The 15,074-nt window shown below is 44.6% G+C and overlaps 1 protein-coding gene across 1 annotated transcript in view; it reads left to right on the plus strand.

Annotated features, from left to right (window-relative positions):
- The first annotated feature begins 1,668 nt into the window (after nt 1-1,668).
- fam222aa (family with sequence similarity 222 member Aa) overlaps nt 1,669-15,074 on the plus strand; it is a 53,562-nt gene continuing 40,156 nt past the window's right edge. Inside the window, exon 1 of the mRNA XM_049579182.1 lies at nt 1,669-2,575. The gene's annotated coding sequence lies outside the window, so the exon portion shown is untranslated. The remainder of the gene's footprint in view (nt 2,576-15,074) is intronic.

The raw sequence follows: 15,074 nt of genomic DNA on the forward strand, positions 1-15,074 counted from the left end.
AATCAAACCACAGTAAACATGCCTTGAATGTTTGTTGAGTCATCTGCTTATCAGCTAATCAAATGGCTTATTTGCCTGCCTGCCTGCCTCACTGGAGCACAACACAGCTCTGGTTGAGTATTTTTCAATTAATTGTTCATCTGTTTGATTGACTATGCAGCCACACGGCGTAGGTGATATGATTGAACTCCACAGGCTTTAATGTATGCTCTATAGGTCGACTGCAGCAATGAGGGGGAGATGTGATTGCAGTGAATACATTTAAGGGATTGACTCCATTGCTCTGGAAAGTTTACCTCCCCAGGCAGGCATGCTTTTCACTCTTTTATTTTTTTGTCATGTAGGTGTACGACCACACAAAAGACCCCGTATGTACGTACAGTGTGTGCCTATTTTTCTGTGAAAGAACTAGCATGAAAGTGCAAGTCATAGAGAGAATTTCAAAGGCAGAAGCCAGGACAGCGACATGGAGCTGCCAGGGATTGGTGAGCAATCAGATAGGGCAGAATTGATGACCTGGCTCAGGATGGATTTCTTGGAGCGGGCTGCCAGACCGAGGTAATACTTTCAGGCTCTTATCAGCAATGGCATAAGCTGAGTGCTGCATCACCCACTTCCCAGCGTCAGCTTATTATGAGAGTCCATGATGTGTGATTGCTTGTACTGCCTTTGTGTGTCCCGGGGTCTGTGTGCACCGGACACAGTTGGCAAGAAGAAGAAGAGGAATGCTAAGGGCCTCTGTCAAAGTAAACCCTCCACTTCCCCACTGTTGTAATGACATTTTGCAAAAATAGGTGTTTTGCAAGGTTTCCTGTGACTCATATAAGCTTGAGGTGTCAGTGAAGGAATTCTGCAAAGGTAAGTAGATAGTCATATATATGTCAGACTTTTATTTTTAAAGATTATCTTGCTGAAATTTTTATTTAGGTAATGTAGCATTTTGAGACAGTCTGCATTCTTATAGGTGCTGGTTTGGAGAAAGTGTGTGTGATGCATCCCACAGTGTAAATCACTTAATAAATCTGAGCTCAAAAAGGACAATAAACTCTAATGATCACACAGCAGGCAAACTTTTGATATTGTAATATTGCGAGGTTTATTATCTGTATGGAATATTTCTCCTATAGGAGTTTCAAACCAATTAAGTTAAATAGCATTTTACAGTCGCCAATTCATAAACAGTAGATTAATTCTGCATGCTAATCACATTTAATTGTATTCTGGTTGCATGATAACACTTTATTTCTCCCTGTAGACCCGCTGCAGAGCAACATTCCTGCGGCTTGAAGTGATTCAGTCTCTTGCTCAAGGGCACGTCTGCAGAGCAGATGCCTGCAGGTTTGAGCCCAGGTCCTCCCATAGAGGGACAGTGCCTTTAACCTTTAACTAGGCTGCTGATAAGGATAAAAGAGTGATTAAAGATCTCAATCTACATTCTGCCACGGCAATTTATATCAGACGGGGTTTTTTTTCTTTTTTTCCGCGAATAAACAACGTGGTTTCAGACGCTTGGACGCCGAGCATCTCTATGGTAACAGTCCTCAATTACCGATGATTGGCCAACCCGTGGGAATGTTTCTATTCCCTCAGTACAGTGATTGGTCGGTGGGCGGTCTGTGCAGCCTGACAGTCTGCAGCGTTCCGGGTTATTGTCAGTCTCGGCAGCTCGGCACAAGGGCAGGACCGCATCCCGGAGCTGCCTGAAGCTGCTAGCTCTTTATTCAGACGTAACCGTTTCTTATTTGGTTTATACACCAAAGAGAGTATCTCGGAGCTTTGCTATCGAGGTTACTCCACAGCCTCGGCTGGAAATCTGAGTCAGAATCGGGAGGCAAGACATCTCAGAGAGGCTGCCGACACCGCGGAGAAAGTGACGGACGGAGCAGAGCCTGATCACCGGGATTTTTTTTTCTACATCGCATCAGTTTAGGATATTTCAGGCAGCTGCTTTGGCCCGGCCTTGATTTCTTTCAGGGTACCTTCACACAATATTGCCTAGATAATATTACAAACATTCGCACGATACATTTCACCTAAGGTCGTCTATAGTGAGCAGGCGGACCACTTTAAACCCATGCGTAACAGCGGTGGATTTTGGAATACTGCGTAGCAGTTCAACCATTCAGTCTTTCGACTATCGGCTCTGATATTTGGAGGTATCTACAAGCAAAAAGAAGAACAACCAGGACCTTTTACTTTGTTCCAGAGGCTAAACGTTAAAAACACGAAGCGCACTTGGTGCGCAATCCTTCCGAGGACACTCCTGAAATTGCCGACCTGCGCTTTTGCCCTCGACAAAAATTGGCAGCCGAGTCGAGAAAAAAGGCAAAGCTTATTAACTTTGCATGCTAGAGGCTAGAGTGTGGAATCTAATTCGCAGGGTTACCGGTATATTTGCATACCATCGGAGGAGGAGGATAAACTTAATCAACATTTGACATCGACAAAGCGGCTGCTGGATTTTGGAGAACAGAATGAATCCTTTTTAATTTGGACCGCAGAAGTATGAGGCAGATTGCTCAGTGAATGCTACAATCTGCATGGAGTTCTAGTCTGCACTACGGAGCAATTTATGGTAAATATATTTTATGGTAATTTATTTTTTCTCTAAGTCTTGGGGATTCAGGATGGTTTGGGTCATTCTTTGTAACCATTAAGGTAGTTACTGTCAGAGCCTCGCTGGATCCGTTTGGGATGGTAAACGGAGGAGCAGCAGAAAATAATGAATGTTTGTAAATGCTGCTTTTATGATGCTGCCCACATAACGATGTCTCAGATTTAAAGCCTTTGTTTCCATGCGTGACCCATAATAAAGGAAGTGTTGTAAAATCGACTTGTTAGAGAGCCGCTCCCGAATGGCTTTAGGAACTGCTTTGATGTGTAATATTGGTCTTTTCAAGTATGGGTAGCAATTAAGTGTATTGTCGAGGGTATCGCACCGCAGGCACCACAGGCAGGGATATGTGGCACTAGAGGAGTTGCGGCTCAGAGCAAAAGGTGCAAATTTCTCATCTGCACGCCCCCGTGCGTCACTGCGTGTGGGGAGGTTGACTATAGTGACTGCTGCAATTAGTGATTTTTCACCCTGGGGTGTTAATGATATACAATCTCTTTTTATAGTGTGCCTGTATATTGTGACAGGCTTTTATCAAGGAACTCGTAAAATTCATGGAGGTACGTGCGGAAGACTGTAAAACTTTTCACTTTGTGCTCGGCGACATGGATGATGCTCTGTGCTGCATTGGGGTCTGGAGGTAATTTGTCATTGTCCTGTGAATTCCTCAGCAAATTTGTCCTCTGCAGTCCGAGCCATGAATGTAAACAGAAAAGTCTGATTATCCCGAATGCAACTTCAATCCATGGTTTGTTTTATTATGAGTGCTGGTTGATAAAGTTTAGGTTGTTTCCACTTGTGTGAACTTTGAGCTTCATGGGTTGCTGAGGTTGCTTTGCAATATTTAGCTTCATCGCTCACACTGCACATAAATGAGCCTGCACATTATGCTGACTGTGCAGTGAAAAAGCTGCACACAGTATGTTTTATCATTACACTACAAGCATCCTCAAAATTTATCTTCCTCACCGGCTCCAGTCATTCTCTCTCCAGCAGCCCCGCAGACAGGCAGCTCACTGAATGTAATATGGGCCCCTACAGCAGGGCAGGCGCCCCCACAGTCAGGGCACCTGCCATAGAGCCTTCCTGGCTGTATTGAATAAAACATCCAGTGATGTATGAGGCAGGGGCTGCACCCGAGGGGGCAGAACTGCCTCATTTACTTCCTCCACTCTGCGCCTATGACCTGCTGAGCAAATTGTGCTCATATTAGCTCTGCGGCTGCTCCTCACCTAAACAAATAGTCTTCCCAGCATAATGCTTGCCTTAACTCAACATGAAGGTTGGACAAGGCAGGGGAGAACAGAATGGCAGAAAAGCTTTAATATCTAGGTCACTGAATTACCTTTTGGAGTTTGTAGCTCTTGTTTTTGCCTCTTTATTTTCTGGCTTGCTGTTAGATCTTTTTTTATTCCTGTAACATTGGACCTTCAAGTGTCCTGCTGCAAGACTTTACCACATTTCATCTTCCTCTCGCTTTCACCATGTTTCCTGTTGCTCTCTAATATCAACTGTCAAACAAAGCCAGAAGAGTCCAGGAATAATCTGCAGAAACATTTCTTGGTGAAAAAAACTTGTGTTGCATAAACCCCACCACATCAGCAATTTATTCCTTTTCTTCTTTACTCACAGATGAAATAATGAAAACCTAAATTATGAAAGCAAAATCGGATCTACTTATTAATGCCTGCAACAGCTGGAAGGTGAAGAACATATTTTAGCATCGTATTAATAAAAAGAAATACAGCAAAAGAAGCCTGGCGTTTTTTTTTTTTTTATCAATTTGCAACTCAAATTGCATATCAGTTTGATTGATTGATAGCGTTTGGGTTCCTTACTGTATTCTTTGCTTATTAAAGCGCCTGCCTGAAGTGAATAAGTGAGCTCTACTCATGAATATCGTTAAAGTCACTGAAGTTTAATTTCCTGCGCTGTGTATTAATCTTTTTTAATCCCTGCATGGTTTGATTGTCTCAACACCTACCCAGAGGCAGCAAAACTCATTTTGGCACTTAAGATGACTAAAATAGTAGATACATATGTGTGTGTGTGTGTGTGTGTGTGTGTGAGTGTGTGAGAGAGAGAGAGAGAGAGAGAGAGAGAGAGAGAGAGAGAGGGTGTGCGTGTTTCTAAAGATCTACCCACCCCTGAAGTGTCTCAGCCATGCATGTCCGTTCTTGTGTGGACTCTATTAATTAAAGCGCTTTCACCATCCACGAACTCCATCTGGAGAGAAAATATACCGTAGATGTAAATAATCATGAAAAACATTTCCGTCACTTGTCAAAGAAAAGAGAGGACTAGATTTTCTGACGTCCTAGGAAAGCATCTTCTTCTTAATATCATCGGACACTTTAAGGAACATGAACGTTTTCTCTCAAAGCCATGTCACCGGCAGCTCATTAGACGCCTGATCAAAGTGTTTCATTTCAGAAAAAGTCTACAAACAGTCCTTGTTTTAACACTCTTCATGTGCAGGCAAACAAAAGAGACGTGCCCTTTCTTGTACTTTACAATATTACATGATTTACTATAAACTCTGTTGTCCCTGCAGCCATATTTGTCTTGCACATCAGGATGTGGAGACAGAGCATGAAAAAAAAAAAAGCGACATAAAACAAAAAGCATTACGGAGAAATGATTGTGGAGAAACAAACACACCCTTCCGCCAGTCAGTGTGAATGAATAGAGGTGAAAGCGGTGTTCAGTTTCCAGCAGAGATGGCGGCGTTGATGGGATTTGACATTAAATGTACAGGCAGGATAAGCAGGAATGGTTCTGTTTGTGTATTTGAAGTAGTGTTTGCAGGTTGCACAAGTTCTTTATGCTTGATGTGGTTAGCTTCTACAATACATCAGACTGAACACTATATCTATTTACTGCAGGGTGATTGACCCTCAATCTTATTAGCTTCATATCACACAAAAGAATGCAAAAATGTTCCATAAATTGATGGAGACGTGTACAACTTTAAATACAGTGCAGGCATCAAACAGCTTAAGCATTTCAACACAAGCATTGTTTGTGTTTGATGTGGAGTAGCTACACAAAAATAGACTACAGGTGTGTGATTGCATACATGCACCCCTGCAGTGTTTCAGATGAGTGCTATATGTTAGTGAGATGCCTTGTGGTTCTCTGCTTGTTACTCCGCCAATCATTTCCTGTTGTTTTGGCTTTAGTAAAGAGGTTCACCTGACCACAGCTCTGCTCAAGTCATCTGCTGTGATGGTAGACGTTGGCAGCTCTTCATCAGGGTAATCTGCAGCCACTTAGCGCATGACGGACAGTGACGATCCCCTGACCCCCTCCCTCTCTTCCCCTCTCACCCCCTGTCAGACTGAATGGAAGTCACGTCTCACCAAACCCCCGAGGTTAATGTACAGCCTTTAATTTGCAAAGGTTAGGGCGGTTAGTCCATTTTTTGTGTTTGAAAATGCCCTTGTGCATGTGAAATATAGTCAGCAGGAACTGTGCAGTTTATATGTGGTTAATGAGTACACTAGTATAGAGAGGCTGTGCAGTTTATAGTTTGCTCAATAACCCAGCCAGAAAAGTGAGGGGAGGCAGGCTCCTTCCAAAGTGTTCTTGGTGGAAGAAAGAGAATAAAGCAAATCTGACAAGCTCTCCAACAGCGAATTTGCTCTCCTTAAAAACAATGCCGCTCTTGCCTTCCTCATGGTCACATTGATTTGTTCTGGGTGACAGTGCAGGCTGCTGTGAAATCACCCCAGCGCCATTGATCTCAAGGAGAGGAGGAGGAGAGGGAATGAGAGCCTGGCGACAGTGAGCAACATGGGAAAATCCTCAGTGTGCCCTCTTCAACCTTAACCAGTAATAAAATGAAGGCCTTGGTTACTATCTGATCAGACCCTGCTGTACTTCTTCAGCCACTGTATCGCAGTCTAGTCTGCGCTTTGATTTGTTTTGGAGGCCCGTGTGTGCTGTTTGATTTGCTATTGTGCCTCACCATGTTTCACATTATCAGCTGAACTCTTTATTGCCACTGTTTTCCATGCCAGAAGCAAGGCTGTTTTATCTCATGCAGGCCTCTGATTAATCTCTCCCTCTATGCTGGTGTACTTTAATCTTGAATGGGAGATATCTGATTCTCCTCGGCTATTGAGGAAGATCAAACTTTAATGGAACAAGGAACTGCACATCATCCTAATCTCCATCTCCCTGCATTTTGGTTGACTGCTCTCCCTGGGGCTTTGTAGCTTTCTGCAGAAGCAGGATATACATCAGACTGATAAGGTGTTTTCTCGTCATGCTTTGGTAATTTATTCCCTGTTGACAGTGACCACCACTTTGCATCCGTGCTGTTTGATTACCTGGTTGAAGGAACAGCAGGTAAAAGCAGGGGAATTGATTGACACTTACAAATAGCTATCCTGTTTGACCTAAATGTGTGGAACTTTCTACACAAGCTTTAATTGGGGTTTCTTCACAGTTCAGTCATTCCACAGGAAAAAAAAAACGTGTTTGCCCTCTCTCGTTATTGACATGCGAGAGATGGGGCCATGTGTGACCCACATCATCTGTCTATAATAGCCTGAGGACAGATACGTCAGCTACACGGATGTATTAAGGTTCAATGCGTTTGATTACACGACAGTCAGTCCAGGAATTAGCTATTGACCGCTATTTCCACAATGCAGTTCCTTCATATCACTGAATAACGGTGCACATTATGCTGACCAGCATCCGGACTGTGACTGGCTTGATACATATTGTTGCAAATGGATAACACTTATGGAGTGTCACACCTCCCACAGACGGTTTGTGTCTGTGACAAAAAGAGGCTATTACCCAATTCTAAGGCGGTTGCTGTAAGGTAATGAAATTTCCACTGACTGGAGAAAACAATGTTGTCTGGTCCGGATTGTAATTGCAGAAGCCACCTCACCATTTTCCTTCAGTTCAGCGTGAATGCAACACGATTTAATAAAACTCTGGAGATTTTTATCATTTATTGCCAGGCCTGGCAGCCACATCAGGGAGAGTAAGCTGAGGCTTGCACAGATAAAACTCATTCAATTTTACTTGTTGAATTTTAACCAAGCCGGAGACCATTTACAAGAGAGGCAGCATATAACCCTTAGGGAAACGTTTATGTGTTTGTATAGGGCTGATGCAGGTCAGCTATATTGTTAATATAAAGCAACCATTTCCTTAATCTAAATGGAGGAGTAGCCTGGAATTTCCGTCATTTTCTCCCATGTTATTATTTGTGTCAAGAAAGGGCTGGAAATCCGTGGGATATTAGGCCCCGAGGCCAAAGAGCTTATGTGTGCCTGCCTCCACTCACATACAAAAACATAGGAACATTGACATGAGGACATGTATGGACACACACACACTCACACACAGACACACACACGCAGACACACACACACACACACTCCTAGCCCTGTTTTATTACCTCCTGCCTGCTGCTGGAATTGCTTTCCTCCCTCGAGTGAGCCAGGCAAAGCCGGCTTTATTGTGTTAACCTATTTGTGTGTCAAGAGCGATTGCAGCGTTCTTTATCTCTGTTTGTATTCGGACGGGGAGACGGCAGAGAGAGAGCGAGGAAGAGGGAGAGAGAGTGGCGGAGGAAAAGAAGGAGGTGGTGGCGGCGGCGGCGGTGGGGGGGGATTGCACAGGAGCCAGGCAAGCCACCGGAGTTAGACGGATGGCCGGTCACCTCGCTCCACTCTGGAGGATAATGACTGGTTGCTTAGCAATAACCCACCCCCACCCACTTCCAGACTTGCATCCAGAGTAATCACTTTTTTCCTCTAAAAGATTTCATATATAATTATAAGCCCACTGCCGGCCTTTGAAATCTGCCTAATGGGTCTTTTCATTTATTTAGCAGAGTGGGTTGAGGGTGCGAGCTGGAATTGGAGATTTTGGTGTGTGTGTGTTTGTGTGTGGGGTGGGGTTTGGGGGGGTGCTTATCAACTCCTGGTTATTGTAGATTTGTGTGCGTGTTTGTCAGCATGTGTTTATATCTGCTTTGGGTTGAGCAGTTGGTGGAGTTTGACCGGGATTACGATGAGGCCAAAGCTATATTTCCTGCTAGATAACTGCTGCTGTTCAACCTTTGACCTCTGTAATGCTGCAGTGGCAACGCTGCATTCAAATAGATGCATCTGCGCACACAGTCACATATTCCTGCTTTTTGATGGCCGACCAGAGGCTAGGAGTGCTTCTTCTTGTGAGCTCTTAGTTTTATTAACATTTTTATTGAGTTGAACAAATTGCTGACCTTTTGTGGCATAATGAATAGCCTGGCCTGCTTAGGAAAAGAGAGTTTTGGCGGAAGTGACTGGCGTCAATCCAGGCTGTTTAACTCATGATTTGCAGTGTGTTTATTCAGCAGATGACAACATTTAATACTGCTGAGTGTTTTCCAACATTTCAATTCTTTTTCAGCTGCCTTTTTTTTTTTCTCGAATCTTACTCCTCAGTCGGGACATTAATCTGTAGGCTGTTCAACCTGCACTGTTCTCCAGCAGGTCTCCATAAGTTTAGGTAACTGTGTTTTTAAGTGGCAGGATAAAGGTATAATATCTGGACATGACCCCAATTTAAACTGCCTTTCATCACCAGCAGCCACTGATGTTGGCACAAAGTCCAGAGTCATTTTAATGCTCAGCCAATTATCCTCTCTGCTGTTGGAAATAGATTTCCTTCCTCCCCTTTTTATGAAGAAGTAAAAAATTCATTTGAAATTCCCCATGAAGTTCATATTAAACTTTTACATGTTTATGATGATAAAACAGACCTCGTGGATCAAATTAAATGTTTTGACTTATGCCAGTGTAGCCAGTTGGTGTCGCATTAGACTGTTCATTTTTGGATAGACAAATTACAATTCACAAAAAAAATCTGTTTTGTTAATGGAGCTTCTTCAAATAATGTCAGCCGTGTCTGATATTTACCCATCTGTGCTCTCTCTCTCTCTCTCTGCATCCCGTTCGGTGCCATCTTTCCATATCCAGGCTCATGCACCATTGCTAAGAGTGACAGCTTTGCACGTCCTGGGAACTTCATACAGATAAACTAAACATACAGCGCTATCCCCCACCCCCATCTCCACGGCATGCTTCTGTGGTTGCGTCTATAGGAACAGCTGTCCAGCTGTCACCGCAGCCAGCCAGTCAGCCGCTCTCCAAGGCAACATCTGCAGAGACTGAACGCACAAGGGCAGCCTGCCGTTCTCTGCTCGTCCCCAAAGACCATGAAAGTGTGTCAGGCCTTTTGGCTGCACATTACCGCTGACCACATCAACCGTATCACTGGGTTTTGATTGAACGTTATCTGCTCCTGTGCCACTTAAATAAGCTCTGCGAGGCAGCAAACTTTTTTTTTTTTTGTCACCAACGTCCAGTGATCTGTCACCGAAGCGATTATTACAACGGTTCCTAAAAACAAAACATGCAACTGTACAGCCAAAAAACACACACCACATTATCGTATCCATTAATAGTCATCTGCCTCGGCATGGATATATGTGTGTGTGCGCGCCTGTGTGTGTGTGTGTAAACAAAATCCCAGCGAGCAAGGTGCAATGGCCTGGAACTGACGAGAACCCACTGGGAGAGTCTCTCCTTGATGTAGCCCCCCCCCTCCCCCTCCTCACCATCTTTTCCTCCTGGCAGCGGAGCGACGGTGAAGCGGGCGGCGAGGGGGGGGCACAGAGCCATGTGAGTGGGGAGATGAGCTGAGCTGCGGTCCCCTCTGTCAGCCACAAACTAGGATCAGGGAGATCGCATGGGACTCTCTTGGGATGAGCAAAGGGAAGAAGGGAGAAAGCAGCTGTTCAGTATTTTTCTCTTACTTCCTCACCAGCTCACTTGTGGGTTTTTTTTTACCCTCTCTGTTGTCTTCTCTGAGGCTGTCATTAGCTTCTGTCATGCTTTTTTTTTTTTTTTTTTTGTGGGTTTGTCTTTAAAGGAGGAAATGCTTTGAGTGTTGCTGTAGACATGGATGAGATGAAAATGTGCTCTTTGAAAGTGTCATTATCATTCCTGTGCCTCTTCTTGTTGTTTTTAGGAACTTTTAAAGCACTTGATTTCTTCATCAGTCCTCTTGGTAACCGAGGGCCTCTCAGGCATACTGTGCTTCTCCCTACAGACAGCTGCAGACTCATACAGGCTCTGGGCGAAGTTTGATGGATCCTGTTTACTGGAGCTGAGAGAATGCCTGGGTATCTCAAATTAAGTGTCACTTAAAGCTTGTCTTTTAGTCAGCTTTCCATTTTGTTCCCCCATCTCTGGTGACAGCACTGTGCTGCCAATTGTAACAGGGATTGAGAGGAAGACATTTGGTGATTACACATTCTGTCATGATTGAGGGGTGAAGCCAGCAACTCGAGGCAAAACCAAATTCCATATGGCTGCAGTAAAATCTCTCCACCCATAGTGAGTTACACTCAAACAGCCCCTGTCCCGATGACAGCAAAATCGCCTGCTCATGACTTATCGTTTTATCATTCAAATTTCCCCCATTGATGCCTGCTGCTGTGATTGACAGCTGGGCTTGAAAGCCACAGCTATCTCAATTGAGCTGCGGCAGCCAGTTGGTAACCGTGACAATGGTCTCTCCTCTTTGCCTTGTTTTCACACTTTTTCTGCTGTCACAGAAACCTCACTGGTTGCTTCTCTGCCAAGACAGCATCCTATTAATCTTTTAAATAAGGGCCGCAGCCCGGCAGTATTGTTTGCAGAAAACCGAGAGGACCTTGTGAGACCACACTGAAAAGGAAAAGGGGGCAACTGGGGCTGAATCCGTCTCATTGTGGCAGGAAAGCCGAGCCTCCGTTAAAACCAACAATATTAGAAATCTAATAGCTGCTGTTGAGATAGATGGTGCTGAGGTCTGAATATAGCCAGCGCTCTCTGGCCCCACCTGATAACTCTGAGGGCTCTCTTGTCTTCTGTTGCTCTCAGCTTTGCTCTCCAGGTGCATTCTGTGCTTTCATCTGCATCATGGCACTCTGAATAAAAGCCTCTGTGTTTATGGCCATTTTCTTTCTCTATACACTTATTGATCCCTTTCAGTGTGGTTGGAATGGGCTTTTTTTCAGTTCTGGGCTCAAACAGCATAACAGAGGCATATTCTGAAATGACAAACCACTGATGCATTGTGATGTGACCTAGGGAAGGAAGAATTACAGCTCAGCCCTTTGTCCCTCTGTCTGAGCTGACAATTTGTTTGAGGGAAACACAAACATGGATGAAATAAGGTGTCCTTTCACACAAATGTATGTTTCTTGCAACCCAGAAAAACCTATCTCGCCTCAATCTCGAAAGGCTTTCTGCACTCAGATTTCATGGACTAGGCTTTTGTGTTTAATTAGGTGTGATTTGTGAACATTTCCCAAGTGGTAGAAAGCCTTTTTTGAGTCTCTGTACTTTCTTGTCAAGTGGTTGTTAATGGAGAATTGCTGCAATGCTCCTGACACCTTCTGCTTTGTAATGAGAGCCTTCCTGTGCAAAATAGCCCCATAAACTAAACCTTTCAAGGATGAGGAACATGTGGCGGCAGTATTTGGCAGCTCAGTAGTTGGGATGTTTACGGCATATAAAGATACTGAAGTTATGCGATCATTGTATACCTTCCTCGTGTCTTTGTCTCGTCCCGGATCCAGAGAAAGAAACCCAGCGAGGCAGGACAACCTAGATGACTAATTGACTCCCAGGTCAGAGCCACATGATAGCAAGACTGCTGGTCAATGGAAATGGATATACTTTCCCCTACAGGGAACTATAACTGCTTTGTGATCATCTGTGTGATCACGCACCCGTGCATGCACACACGCATGAGCATTTAAGCATGTAGCTATTCATAGCAGTTCACCCTCCATCTCACGGTTGCTTTGAAAACACAACAAATTGATCCATTAATAACGACTTCAGAACAATATGAACCACTATTTTTATAGGCTTCATTCTGACACTTCGCTGTAATCTCACATGATGCTCCTGGGAGAATACAGAGAGTCTGAACAATAAGGAATCAGTGAAGTGAAGCATTTGTTTTTTTAATTATGCACTTTAATAACTAGAAAGATCGTGGCCTGGTTGTGTAATATCTGACACCAGTTTTAAGTATATCCACTTGAGTTTTTTTTGTTTTATGAAAAAATGTCCTGAGGGCGCTGCAACAGTTTTGCAGTCGTAAAGGTTTTCTCTACTCTCTGTGTATATAGCCTCACTGCAGTGCTTTTTATCAACAATGAAGTTCTCTCTTTTTGTGCACAAAGACAAGCGAGTGTCTGTAACAGTTGGTCCTTGAAATGTGCGTTAAACTGCGAAGCTGTGTTTCCTCTGAACATGCAAATGTGCGCACGCAGGGATGTCTTTTTGTTCTTGTTTGCAGGTTAAACACAAACACTGCTGTCCCAGATTCACACACAAGCCCCCACCACCTGAGTCTGATCCCCGGCAGCCAGCCACGAGCCTCCTCCTCCCCTCCACCCGTCATCCAAAAAAGATTCTCTGAGTTCCGCCAGTTTCAAAGCGCTCACATAGCTCGACTGTGTCGGAGCATGCCCCTCCTCCCTGACCCCTCCTTCTGGAGACAGCACTCTTGACCTGCTGCCCCATTGTTTCCAGCGGGGATGGATGGGGAGCCGCCTCTGCCGGCGCGATCCTTCACTCAATAGCTGCTCCATCTGTTGACTGCGTGACTCTGGGTTACAAGCGGGGATTTTGCTCCGTCTGTGCAGGGTGTGAAAGGAGCTATCTCAGGGGGCTTCCTGAATAGGGTTTTAAAACTGCAGTAGCAGGGTGTTGTGATGCCCCTCACACCCCACCCCTCCACCCGTCATCAGCCCAACACAGCCGGCTGGGTGTGTGCAGGATGAGAGGCCTTCATTGTGCCTTTTCACAGGCCCCTAGGCAACAGGGTCACCTTGTCCCCAAACAAATGCTGCCCTCAGTGGGATTGTTGGCACTGTCTGTGTTTCTGTGTGTGTGTGTGTGTGTGTGTGTGTGTGTGTGTGTGTGTGTGTGTAAGGGGGGAGTGGGTATTTGAGTATAAGAATGCATCATCAGGAAGAGGGCAGAGGCCTTGGCTGGGAGGACATTTATCTAACATCTCTGCCTTTCACATCAAGGCCTATTCAGTGCAAGCCGTTTGCGTCAGGCTTTCAAAGGGCATCACAGATAGAGAAACACTCTGGGCTGCTTTACAGGTCAAACTGCTCTCTCACTGAGCATTTAGACCAACAAAGCTGCTGATGTCATTTTCTATTTCTCTTGTATATTCAGCTTAGAAAAAAAAAAAAAACCTTTCGAAAACATTATCCGTGTTTTGTCTCTCCTGAATTTGAGTTCCCATCTCTTAAAATAGTGGAAGAGCGCTGCTTAGGCTGTTGAGGTTGGTCTGTTCCCTGGTTCGTCCTCTTTAATGGAGCATTTGTGAACAAAAAGCAAATCTGTGGCTGTTTTGACTGCTGGTTCACCTTCAGTAATTAATGTTGAAATTGCAGTCTGCCAGACATTTGTGCTGAGGTCCTCTGTCTATCTGCGTGGGAGTTGTTATTTGGCATTTTCTCTTAAGTGAAAATAAGCAGGATACTATCCTCTGGGATCCTTTTCTTTCTCCTGAATAAAATTCCCATCAACTAAAAGAAAAAAACTGTGTTTGGGATGATTTTGCCTTTGGAAGGATTATTTTATGGCAATTCAGACCTAAATAGGTGTACATATTTATTTATTATCTAGGCTTTTACAAACTGTTTTCTCTCTTTCATGCGTAAACTCACTTTTGACAGTGTAAGTAAGTCAGCTGCAGTTTAATTCAGTTCTCTTTCTTTTGTTTGTATCTAAAGGGGGGTCCTAAAAGCACCCGCATCTGCCTTGTTTCCTGTTCTTATCCTTTATCACTGAGCCTCCGTCAGCCACAGCTTCAACACTGGGGCCTGAACCCCTCAGCTGTCACAGGATGTTCCCAACACACTATTACTTCAGCTAAGATGATTAAAGTAGCAGGATCTGCTCTCCTCATGTCTTTTGCACATGTGTTTCACCTCCACCTTTCTCCGCAGGCTGAGGAAAGACGAAGTGAGCAACAGTTTCAGACAGAGAGACAGGCGGTTGGTTCAGGCTTGGAGCCCCCTCACCAGACGAGACAGAGTTAAAGGAGGAGGGGGCTGCCGAGTGGAATGAGTGGAGGTAGAAAACTGCAGTGACAGCAGAATGAATAAATTGAAAAATTCTCTCACTGTAAATTGTCTATCGCTCGTGACAAACGATCTGATAGGCGAGCGGCCCGGGTTTCCGACGCATCCGTCCCAATAGAGCTGTGAATAACTGGTCTATCTCCACACTGCTTAGCACTGGCCCCGCACTTAATAATTCATACAGTGTGAAATATTTTCCCCGGTACAGATATGCCAAAGAGCTGCCGCCAGCAGGCGGGGGCGGTGAGGGGGGTGTCCCTGCGGTGCTAATTTGGGGGA

This window comes from Epinephelus fuscoguttatus, linkage group LG6 (assembly GCF_011397635.1).
Source record: "Epinephelus fuscoguttatus linkage group LG6, E.fuscoguttatus.final_Chr_v1".
NCBI classification, from domain to species: Eukaryota; Metazoa; Chordata; class Actinopteri; order Perciformes; family Serranidae; genus Epinephelus; species Epinephelus fuscoguttatus.